This window comes from Oncorhynchus mykiss, chromosome 23, assembly GCF_057628025.1.
Source record: "Oncorhynchus mykiss isolate SJ-2025 chromosome 23, ASM5762802v1, whole genome shotgun sequence".
Lineage (NCBI taxonomy): Eukaryota > Metazoa > Chordata > Actinopteri > Salmoniformes > Salmonidae > Oncorhynchus > Oncorhynchus mykiss.
Genome location: NC_143044.1, coordinates 34,509,496 through 34,522,254, shown reverse-complemented (window position 1 = coordinate 34,522,254; position 12,759 = coordinate 34,509,496).

The following is a 12,759-nucleotide window of genomic DNA, read 5'->3' as shown; positions in this document are numbered from 1 at the left end:
GCTGTGTGTTTCGGGTCGTTGTCATGCTGGAAGACCCAGCCACGACCCATCTTCAATGCTCTTACTGAGGGAAGGGGGTTGTTGGCCAAGATCTCGCGATACATGGCCCCATCCATCCTCCCCTCAATACGGTGCAGTCGTCCTGTCCCCTTTACAGAAAAGCTTCCCCAAAGAATGATGTTTTCACCTCCATGCTTCACTGTTGGGATGGTGTTCTTGGGGTTGTACTCATCCTTCTTCTTCCTCCAAACACGGCGAGTGGAGTTTAGACCAAAAAGCTCTATTTTTGTCTCATCAGACCACATGACCTTCTCCCATTCCTCCTCTGGATCATCCAGATGGTCATTGGCAAACTTCAGATGGGCCTGGACATGCGCTGGCTTGAGCAGGGGGACCTTGCGTGCGCTGCAGGATTTTAATCCATGACGGCGTAGTGTGTTATTGATCCCAGCCTTGTGCAGGTCTACAATTTTATCCCTGATGTCCTTACACAGCTCCCTGGTCTTGGCCATTGTGTAGAGGTTGGAGTATGTTTGATTGAGTGGGTGGACAGGTGTCTTTTATACAGGTAACGAGTTCAAACAGGTGTAGTTAATACAGGTAATGAGTGGAGAACAGGAGGGCTTCTTAAAGAAAAACTAACAGGTCTGTGAGAGCCGGAATTCTTACTGGTTGGTAGGTGATCAAATACTTAAATTAATTACTTAAAATTCATACAATGTGATTTTCTGGATTTTTGTTTTAGATTCCGTCTCTCACAGTTGAAGTGTACCAATGATAAAAATGACAGACCTCTACATGCTTTATAAGTAGGAAAACCTGCAAAATCATCAGTGTATCAAATACTTGTTCTCCCCACTGTACATCATAAGGCCTTTCTTTGAGGGCTTAGTTACACCCTAACACAGTCGTCGGAAACTCCTGATTTACAGGCCACATGAAGCCTGCAAGTCACATTACGCTGGCTTGCAAAGTGATGTGTAATTCCTATTGGAATCCAGTCAGAGTGAGGATATCCAACAATTATACATTTTTATCACCCACAACATGCATTGAGAATGACTGCCGGAGTACAGAAGATTGTTTATTGAGACTACCTAAATCATCTAAACTGAAACAACCCTCTCACCAACAGATTGCTATAGTTTTAAAAAAGTATGTTATTTATATTTGTGTAGCATAAGATTCATCAACCAATCAATGCACATGCAAAAACACAGGTATTAAAACAAGCAATTCGTAAAATCAACCTGCAGTAGAGCATTCTGAGAAATATGATAATGATGAACGTGGTTTTGAGCAAACATGAATTAGTAATTTTACTAAACAAGCTTGTTCAAATTCAGCTCACTTTTTGCAGAATTTGTTGAGTAAATAGATTAACACATTAGCTCAAATTCTTGTCCTGTTGAAGTCCTCAACTCGCAGAATAATGCTGATTAAGCCATTGGTGAAGTTGGCTTTTTCTACAGGTAATGACTTAGGCATGTCGCAGAATACAACATAGCTGCAGTAAATAGCCAGTCAGTATGGCCTTCCTGAATTTACTTGTCATAACATATCACAGTAAGTTCGCTGGAGATGCACCATTGAGGCCCTTTGTTCTGCTAGGAGCTGAAATGACTAAATCCAAGTCAAGTAAGTCATAACAGCAGCAAGCAGAAGCTTAAGAGCTCACAGAAATAGAATGACATTCATAAAGATATCCTTCACATCACAGAAAGTCCCCAGACATGTGAAGGAGTAATGCATCCCTTGTGGATGTTGTGTTATGGTGGGATATTGTCTTTAGCCACTTAAGAGAGTTCCCCCATGCCAGACTCCCTCAGATTCCTCCTCACCTCAGTGGGCTAGCTCTGGCTGTGAACTCCCCTGTCTGCCCCCCTGGAGAAACTCTCTCTCTATCCTTCCCTGCTGTTCGGAGTCTTTCTGTGTTCCAAATAGCACCCTATTCCCTAATAATGCACTACAACACCATATGGGCCCTGGTCAAAATGGACCAGGTTTGGGCCAAGGTTAGTCTCTGCCTGTGGGGACTGCTCAACTCAACAGAATGGAACCAACAGACATTCACATTGTGTGACTTGTATTTTATATTGGTCTTTGGGAAAATACCCTGCTATTCACAATGCACGCCACTGAGGTCCCAAAATCGTATACTCTAGTATATTTACACTCTCTCTAAATTAACTGATGCTCTTTTGCCACCTTTTGTGGTAACACCTGGTGGCTGCTTGCCCTATCCTTTCTCCTGAGGACGAGAAATAATAACATTGGTTAGTCACTGTGTTATCCTGAGTTTATTCTGACCTGTGCTTGTCAAAACTGAGGCATATCATTAACTAAAGCCCCTAAAACAGATACATATCATCAACAATAGCAGTGAATAATGATTTTACACTTTGACTTCCTGATGGGCTGACCCCAAGTGATGATGATGGGCAACAACACCTCCGCCACGCTGATTCTCAACACTGGGGCCCCACAGGGGTGCGTGCTCAGCCTCCTCCTGTACTCCCTGTTTACCTATGACTGCATGGCCACGTGTCTCCAACTCAATCATCAAGTTCTCTGACAACACAACAGTGGTAAGCCTGATTATTAACAACAATGAGACAGCCTACAGGGAGAAGGTAAGAGTCCTGGCGGAGTGGTGCCAGGAAAATAACCTCTCCCTCAACGCTAACAAAATGAAGGAGCTGATCGTGGACTACAGGAGACAGCAGAGAGAGCACATCCCCATGCACATCGATGGGGCGCAGTGGAGAGTGTCAAAAGCTTCAAATTCCTTGGCATGCTGTGACATCTTTCCCACTCTCTATGTCTGCTGACATCTCCTGTTTGGTAGTCTGCTTGTTGCAGGAGGCCAATTGGCAGCTGATGTGGCGCACCTGGGCAGGCTTGGCCTGCAGGCTATAAAGGGTGGCCACATCAGCCAACACTCGCTCGCTTCCCTGACTGGCAGGCTGGCTTCTACGACTTTTAGTTTTGTTGGTCTGTTTTCACCAGACAACACCCTCTCCACTCAGCCACGCACTGCATACACTACTGATTCTACAGACGTCCACAGCTTATGTTACATTTTTGTATTTATTATTATTATTTAGTTTAATACATTTATTTATTTTTAAATTGAAGTAATGCGTGGTCTACCTTTGTTGTTACGAACTATGAGCCAGGTCATAACACAGTGGGGGCTCATCCAATTGGATTGTTTTGGTAATATGGTAGAATGTTATTTGTACATTTGGCTAATTTGTTTGGTTGGATTTTGGTTTGGACTCCATTGTTTGTGCATGGTCAGGCTGGAGCACTGTGTAGGGGTAGTAATTCCGCTGTGTTGCCATTTTGTTTAGGTTGTCCTTCACATTATCAATGTACACTAGGTACCAACACTATTTGTGTAAGCATTTGTTTTTTGTTTGTCTAAATTGGTAAATTAGTTGAGTTTATCATGGGTAGTAATGTAGAGAAGTTGGAGTGCCCGAATGAAGAACTTCTGGAGTAGTGCACTAAAGAACAGATCCCACAGATTGGTGAGCACTAAAATATAAAATTGGATCCTAAGCAATTTAAAGATCTTATGAAGGTTAGTGTAAAAGCGGAACTAGTTGAGGAATAATTCCTAACTGTTTGAGAGCCACAGTTTGTTACTACAGTTCAGTCACCAGGTGTCGCTAGGTTCAAGTTTTGAGCAAGAAAGAAAATTGCACATCACTGATATACTGAAATGGTCTCTTCACACAGACAGTGTGGTGAAGAAGGCGCAAAACAGCACCTCTTCAACCTCAGGAGGCTGAACAAATTTGTCTTGGCCCCTGAGACCCACTCAAACTTCTACAGATGTACCATTGAGAGCACCCTGTCGGGCTGTATCGTCTGCAACCGCAGAGATCTCAGAGCCATTCTCCCCTCATAAGCCTCCACTGATGGACGCGACCCAGTCGTTCGTTCTAAATGTTCCTTTGACATACTGGCTGGCAATGTTCTTAACCCTTGCTTGCTAGCTAGCCATCTACGGCTAACTTACAGTCATGTCAAAAAGTGCAGCCATAATAATAGCAAAGTAACTGCACTTGTTTAAACTGTTTTATAGTGACATTTATTTGGATACATCCTTATTAATGAGGCATGATTTCACCCGGTATGAAAATGTGCTCAATCGTCAGGACACTTGTTCAGAGGAGCTAGCCAACAACACAGCTAACACAATCACTTCAAACTGAAGCCGGAAAGACCGCAAACTACAGTAGCTGCACTTCGTTTCATTTGACCTTTTTTCAATTGACATTTCTTTGTATATATATCCATAAAAATGATGCCAGCTGATTCATGATTTCGACTGGCTGAGAAACGCTGCCTGTCTGTCTCCTCCCGACTCGTTCATTGCTATGGGACAGCTGGAGATCGAATTTGAATATTGAAACAATGTTGGAAATGTCGGAGAGACAGACAGCAATGTTAATACAAATCTCCTCTGTTGAAAACTAAATGTTAATCTAAAAGAAATGTGAGATAATGTCTAGATGCTTTTTATAGTGGAGATCAAGTTTAGAAATTACCTGTCTGGACTGATGAGACAGTGGATTGCTCAGTCAAATGGAACAGAGTAAATAGGCGTTTTAACGTCATAGATTTAGCCGGTGGTAACTTGTGGAATAGACACCGGCTGGAAAGCGATTTTAGCACATCAGCATTCAGGATTAGACCCACCCGTTGAATAATAATGTTTACTGTTTCACCAACTTTATATGTCGTATGCTAGTCATGGCTCCTCCTATGTCATTTATTATTGCATTTTTCTGGATTATGTGTATTGCTAGGTATTGCTGCACTGTTGGAGCTAGAAACATAAGCATTTCACTGCACCTGTGATAACATCTGCAAACCTATTTACGCGACTAATAAACTTTGATTTGATTTGACATAGTCATAGACGTTTTAGACCTTTTCAGAGTGATAGGCATACTACTCATTTAGAAAAAACATTTGACAATGATCATCTGGTTGCCTGGCTGGCTATATACCTCCCTATCTGCTCTCTTCCTTCCTCTCTTATTCCCCCTCTCATCCTTTCATCCCCTCTCCCTTGAAGTCAATTACACCACTTGTCTCTGACATTACGGCTAATAACGTGAGCTGCTCTTGACCTTATGCTCATGTGTCTCAGAGCAGCAGATGAAAGGGAGACGTCCCCTCGTGAATGGATTAACCTCTGATATGGGATGAGTCCCACATAGTACCCTATTCCCTACATACTGATCTACTTTTGGGCTCTGGTCAAAAGTAGTACATTAAATAGGGAATAGGATGTCATTTAGGACCCAGAAATGGTGTGTGTCTTGGAGTATTAGGCTCCTGCACCGAGCACTGTGATGGAGCCCCCATTCCCACCCATCTCCGCACCTTCTTGCTACCACACGGCATGGTTGTGGTACTAAACAGGCCTTTGGAGAAGACTGCTTTTTCACTTTAGTTACAAATCAGAGATCAGCTCCCATGGGCCTTCTGACCAAGACACTAACACATATAGAACAGGGTCAAAATGCCATGGGGCAGAGCGTTGGTCTAAGTTACATTCTTGTCAGAGCTTGAATTGTTTAGGCTAGTGCAAATCATACTGCTTTTTAATATGATAAAATGAAATCAGTCGACATGTAAGAATATATTGTAGATACCATTATGAGGTGAAAGTTAGGGACCAATAGTAGGTCTATCCATCTCCAATATTACTGTATATTGAGCATTGCCATGACAATACTGCCCCTCTCTGCACAAAAGTATACATCACATGTTGGTCATCCCCACCTATGAATGATAATATTACACGCATTTTGAATGTTCCTAAAAGGTATTTCAAACATTCACAAACTGCCCAGATCCATGACAGTAGAATCAACTGGATGATTAGCGTACTATATCATTACCATCACAAAGTATCTAAAAGGACATCAAAAATGTAAATAACATCAGTCCATGATTTCTGACAAGGTACATACTTAATATCAAAGCATGATTTCTCCATCAAATACACTGTAGCCTACTTACAGAAATGGCAATATAAAAGTAATCTAGAATTTCATGATTTTTAGGTATATCATTGCAAATATGCTATAGGCTAATGTTCTGGATCTGGCCTAGTAAAATATTCCCACAAACTATTTTCAGACAAATTTTCACATTAAGTTAAAAATAACACTGTTCAAACCGACTGTCCTGTTGGCCTCTGTGTGTGATGACTGACAACCAATGATCCACATTATGTAACTGTTCACCTGGGATCTTGTGCGAAAACTAACCACCAGTCCTGGGATTCATCATTACACACACCTGGCATCAATCATTCCGCACACCTGTAAGTCAACATGATACTCACCTGGACTCCATCACCTTCCTGATTACCTCCCCTATATCTGCCACTCCCTTTGGTTCTTTCCTCAGTATTGTTCCTGTGTAGACACTACTGTTATGTTGTCTCGGTTCATGGTTGTTTGTTTTAGTAAATGTTTCACCTGCTTCTCTACTCTCAGAGTCTCTGTTACAGACTACTGACTCCAACAATGGAATTAGCAAGAAAACAGAATATCTCCCAGAAGGTTGACCTTCTAAGTCAACACCATGACTAGCTGGCACAACTGGGGACGGCTATGGAAGAGGTTTTTCGCCATGTGCAAAGTCACGAACACACGCGGGAGGCGTTGTCTTCAACTAGCAGAGGATACTCTACAACCAGTTGACCCAGTGAGTCAGCCCATTCAACAACCTGCTCAGGTCAGCGATGCCCGTTTGTCCCTCCCGGATAAATATGATGGCACTCCATCTAAATGCCCTGGCTTCCTACTTCAGTGCTCCTTCGACTTTACACACCAGATGGGAACTCCCACGGTCCAAGGTTGCCACAGTTATTTCTCTGCTGACTGGGAGGTGTTGGAATGGGCCACAGCCAACTGGGAGAGGAGCTAGAATCTTATGAGTGGTTCATGGCTCTGTTTAAATGTGTCTTCGATCCTCCCCCGGAGGGCAGAGAGGGGGGTGAGCAACTACTCCAATTATGGCAGGGGGACTAGACGGCTGCCGAGTACGCGCTCACCTTCCGGACGGTACCAACATCCAGCAGATGGAACTAGCCGGCACTTCGTACGCTATTTAGGTCTGCGCGAAATGGTCCAGATGGAACTGGCCTGTCGAGACAAGCTTTCCTTGGACACACTCATTGCGATGGCCATCTGTCTGGATAACCTACTTCAGGAGTACAGGTACTCTCATTGCGTCTCTCCCTCCCTCAGTGAACACCCGATTAGAGCCTGAACCCATGGAGGTAGGGGTCACACAACCTCCCTACGGTGGAGTGATGGAGACAGTTGGGTCTCTGTCTGTATTGTGGTCAAGGAGTGCTCCAGCGGTGTCCAGCACTTTCTAATCTGGGATACACAAGAGTAGATGAACAACCACGTGATCTTCCACCTCCTGGGGCAGGAGTGAGTATTCCATCTTTATCACTCTTTGGTGTCCATCACACTAGTTGACTGACCCTCATGTACTGTGTCCATGCCTCTCAATATCTCATACCCGCTGTCTTTTCTCGATTCAAGCCCTTGATAGTCGGCCACTAGGATCTAAAACCATTACACACCACCCATCCTCACAGTGGAGTCCATTCATCAGGAGAACAACCCCTTCATTACCAGTTCACAAGATCTTCCTCGACCTCAACGCCATAACCCCACCATCTCATGGTCGAGAATAAGCATCAGACTGGTCACCCGAATGCCGGACGACCTGCTTCCCCATCCCCTGTGGTTCCGCGTCAGTTGAGTCCTGTGGTTGCCCTTCAGTCCAACATCCCGGAAGTATACCAGGACCTGCGGGAGGTATTCTCCAAGACCTGCACCACCGGTCTTTCTTCTCATCACCCTTTGGACTGTGCCATCGACCTGCTTGCCGGTTCCACACAGACGCATCTACCCTCTGTTGGTGGCTGAGACCCAGGCCGTGGAGGATTACATCCAAGAGGCGTTCCATCAAGGTTTCATCCGCACGTCCACTTCTCCTGCATCGGCTGGTTTGTTCTTCATGGCCAAGAAGGATGGCGGGTTACGTCCATGTATTGATTATTGACTGGAGTCCGGCCTATGCCGTCAGATCCCTACTGGACTCCTGCCGTTGTGGGGGTCGCCTCCAGTATCTGGTGGACTGGGAGGTGTATGGCCCAGAGGAGCGGTGTTGGGTTCCGGTGGACATTCTGGTGTGGGGGGGGGTGGTACTGTCACATCTTCTCTTGCTCCTTCCCTCCGGCATTTGACATCTAACAGCCGGTCCTGGGATTCAACATTACGCACCTGCATATCAACATGATACCCACCTGGACTCCATCACCTTCCTGATTACCTCACCTATATCGGTCACTCCCTTTGGTTCTTTCCTCAGTCAGTATTGTTCCTGTGTTTATGCGTCGACGTTACTGTTATGTTGTCTCGCTTCATGTTTGTTTTAAACGTTTCACCTGCTTCTCGACTCTCAGCGTCTCTGTTACGTTAGGATTTGTGTTGCTTCTGTAAGTGTAGGGGGCCATGTACAGTATGCTGTATAAACCAGAATAGTAGAGGATGGGAGAAATGTATAAATAGACTCAAAGTTTCAGAGACAAAAAAATGCAGATAGAAACTACTATGGTCTGATTTCACAAAATTGAACCAAGTGTAGGAATTGGATGTGAATGAGCACAAGCCACACTCTGCATTGCAGGTCTTCATGTAAAACTACAATGGATCATAATTACATGATAGGAAATGCCATTATCTAGATTTGGTGAACCAAGTGTTAAATTGATTAGTCACAAAACAGACCTCTATCCCTCCTCCTGTCCTCAGAGATAATTTTATGCAGTGCACCACAGACAGCACTGTGCAGATTCATCTTATGCGGTAAGTAGGCTATTCTGCATGACCTTTGGTGCTGTAAGTGCCAAATATATTTTTGCAAATCTTCATTCCACTTATTTAATGCAGGGTTCCCCAATTATTATTTTGAACAGCTTGTCAGGGGACCCAGAACATAACTATAAATAGTACACTGCAAATTGACCACAAGAATCCCAAACAGTATGACCAAACCTTAATTACAATCACATACAGTAGGCCTATGCCTCTTAACCAATTACAGTCTGGAGTGGATGAATGCAACAACCATGTCTCTAACAAATAGTTATTAGTGGTACCTCTACAATTCACTTGAAAGGCACTCTGGTAAATATGCAAATAAGGCTTTACAATAAGCAGTGTTAATTTAACACTGAAAAGTGTGGACCTCCACACACAGGACCCACGGTCAGTGTTGATTTGACACATTTGCTATGCATTGTAACAAAAAATGAGAAGCCTTTGACGCATGCCCTCAAATAATGAGGAAGCATCCGGCCCCAAAGAAGGTCCTGATTTATAGAGGTCTTCAAAACATTTGCTCAGATTTGCATTCCTGCACTACAAATTGTCCAGTCTGTCATAGCTGTCATATATAGTTGTAGTGCCACAAGAGGGCACCATTTACAATGTTTCACAAGTATGACTAGATATTTACACATACTCATAGCCCACATATAATCATATCAACTCTTCTCGTCTGGGAAAAAAAATAAGAAATTAACATTTTGGCTTTGATCAAATCAAAGTTTGTCACATGCAGAATAAATGTAAATTATCAATATACAAAGTAGATGATTTAGCCCACAAATCAAGGACATTCAAATGCATATTCCCATTAAACTGATTGAGATCAAATTATTGGTATGCAGATGCAGTTTGGACGTTTCACTGGTAAAATGTTAAGAATTATCATTCACAATTGACAGTGATGATGGCCTATTATGAAATTAGGTATGCCTAAGGCTGTGTTTACACAGGCAAACCATTTTTTTTTTTTTTTTTTTACAAATCGGTGTTTTGACCATCAGATCAGCTCAAAAATATCAGAGACCAATTAGTGTAAGAAAATAATCAGAAACGCAGCCTGTGGGCAGATGTAGGATTTGGAGGATGCATGTTATGCATATTCTAAAATTATATTCAATAGGTTACATCTGTCAGCAAAACTTTGAAAATTAAATTATTAAATTTTTATTTTATTTTAAATGTAAAAAATAATAATAAAAGACTCCAGCCCCCCCCCCCCAAAAAAATAAACCACCAAACCACTGCTACAATCAGACTGCACCTTGATTCAATGTGCAGTCTTATCATGGGTACAGCATTGTTGATAAAGATACCAAACACACAGCATCATCTATGGAATGAAAACATAGCTCAAATCACATTTCATTGGTCACTTGAGCCGAATATAACAGGTGTAGACTTCACAGTGAAATGCTTTCGTATGAGCCCAAACCTAACAGTGCAGAGTAAAATAATTATAACAATAACACTAATATTTGCTAAAGGAAATTGTTACTATATACAAGGAGTACCAAGTGTGTCTGTGGCGTCATGTTGCATGTGTTTTGTGAGCATATGTAGTGGACATGTTTAAATATTCTTGTGGGGACCAGAAGTCTCAAGGGCAAATGCTATTTCTAGGGGGTTTAGGATTAAGGTTAGAATTGGATTTTGAATGGGACGGAATTGTGTCCCCCCCCCCCCCCACAAGGTTAGCTGTATAAGACTCTCTCTCTGTGTGTGTGTATATAGAGCCAGTGCAAAACCATTAAGATAGATAAATACATAATAAAGGGGGTCAATGTAAATGATCCAGGTAGCCATTTGATGAACTGTTCAGCAGTCTTATGGGTTGGGGGTAGAAGCTGGTTATCATTTTGTGAACCTTTAGATTTACAAGACGCTGCCTATGTACTGCACTTTATAAGTCCCTCAAAATCAATACAAGCTTTGAGAGACTGGCTGTGTGATAGATTGATGATGTGATGTAAAAAAGTAACCTGATCTATCACAGAGAGCCTGGGCGTATTCCACATTGCAGCAGACATTAAAAAGACAAGTCGAGACCGACTGTTCTGCAAATCACCTTGCATCGTGAACAACTACTCAATATTACTTGTAGATCAGTCAGTCACAATTTACCCATGATACATCACGGTTTTTATGCTCTTAAGCACAGCCCTTGTCAAAGCATCCATTATCAACGGTCTCCCCTGATGACATAAGTTCTTCCCAAAAATATTTTAACACCTTCAAAAACCCTTGTCAGCTGTTTACAGAATTGGTATCAGAAAAAGCAATGTGTAACCATGGACTTTATTATACAACTCCCTGACCAAGCAATGGTACTATTTAATTATGTATATATACACTGCTCAAAAAAATAAAGGGAACACTTAAACAACACAATGTAACTCCAAGTCAATCACACTTCTGTGAAATCAAACTGTCCACTTAGGAAGCAACACTGATTGACAATAAATGTAACATGCTGTTGTGCAAATGGAATAGACAACAGGTGGAAATTATAGGCAATTAGCAAGACACCCCCAATAAAGGAGTGGTTCTGCAGGTGATGACCACAGACCACTTCTCAGTTCCTATGCTTCCTGGCTGATGTTTTGATCACTTTTGAATGCTGGCGGTGCTTTCACTCTAGTGGTAGCATGAGACAGAGTTTACTACCCACACAAGTGGCTCAGGTAGTGCAGCTCATCCAGGATGGCACATCAATGCGAGCTGTGGCAAGAAGGTTTGCTGTGTCTGTCAGCGTAGTGTCCAGAGCATGGAGGCGCTACCAGGAGACAGGCCAGTACATCAGGAGACGTGGAGGAGGCCGTAGGAGGGCAAAAACTCAGCAGCAGGACCGCTACCTCCACCTTTGTGCAAGGAGGAGCACTGCCAGAGCCCTGCAAAATGACCTCCAGCAGGCCACAAATGTGCATGCGTCTGCTCAAACGGTCAGAAACAGACTCAATGAGGGTGGTATGAGGGCCTGACGTCCACAGGTGGGGGTTGTGCTTACAGCCCAACACCGTGCATGACGTTTGGCATTTACCAGAGAACACCAAGATTGCCAAATTTGCCACTGGCGCGCTGTGCTCTTCACAGATGAAAGCAAGTTCACACTGAGCATGTGACAGACGTGACAGAGTCTGGAGACGCTGTGGAGAACGTTCTGCTGCCTGCAACATCCTCCAGCATGACCGGTTTGGCGGTGGGTCAGTCATGGTGTGGGGTGGCATTTCTTTGGGGGGCCGTACAGCCCTCCATGTGCTCGCCAGAGGTAGCCTGACTGCCATTAGGTACTGAGATGAGATCCTCAGACCCCTTGTGAGACCATATGCTGGTGCAGTTGGCCCTGGGTTCCTCCTAATGCAAGACAATGCTAGAACTCACGTGGCTGGAGTGTGTCAGCAGTTACTGCAAGAGGAAGGCATTGATGCTATGGACTGGCCCGCCCGTTCCTCAGACCTGAATCCAATTGAGCACATCTGGGACATCATGTCTCACTTCATGCACCACAGACTGTCCAGGAGTTGGCGGATGCTTTAGTCCAGGTCTGGGAGGAGATCCCTCAGGAGATCCCTCCGCCACCTCATCAGGAGCATGCCCAGGCATTGTAGGGAGGTCATACAGGCACGTGGAGGCCATACAGGCACGTGGAGGCCACACACACTACTGAACCTCATTTTGACTTGTTTTAAGGGCATTACATCAACGTTGGATCAGCCTGTAGTGTGGTTTTCCACTTTAATTTTGAGTGTGACTCCAAATCCAGACCTCCATGGGTTGATACATTTGATTTCCATTGATAATTTGTGTGATTTTG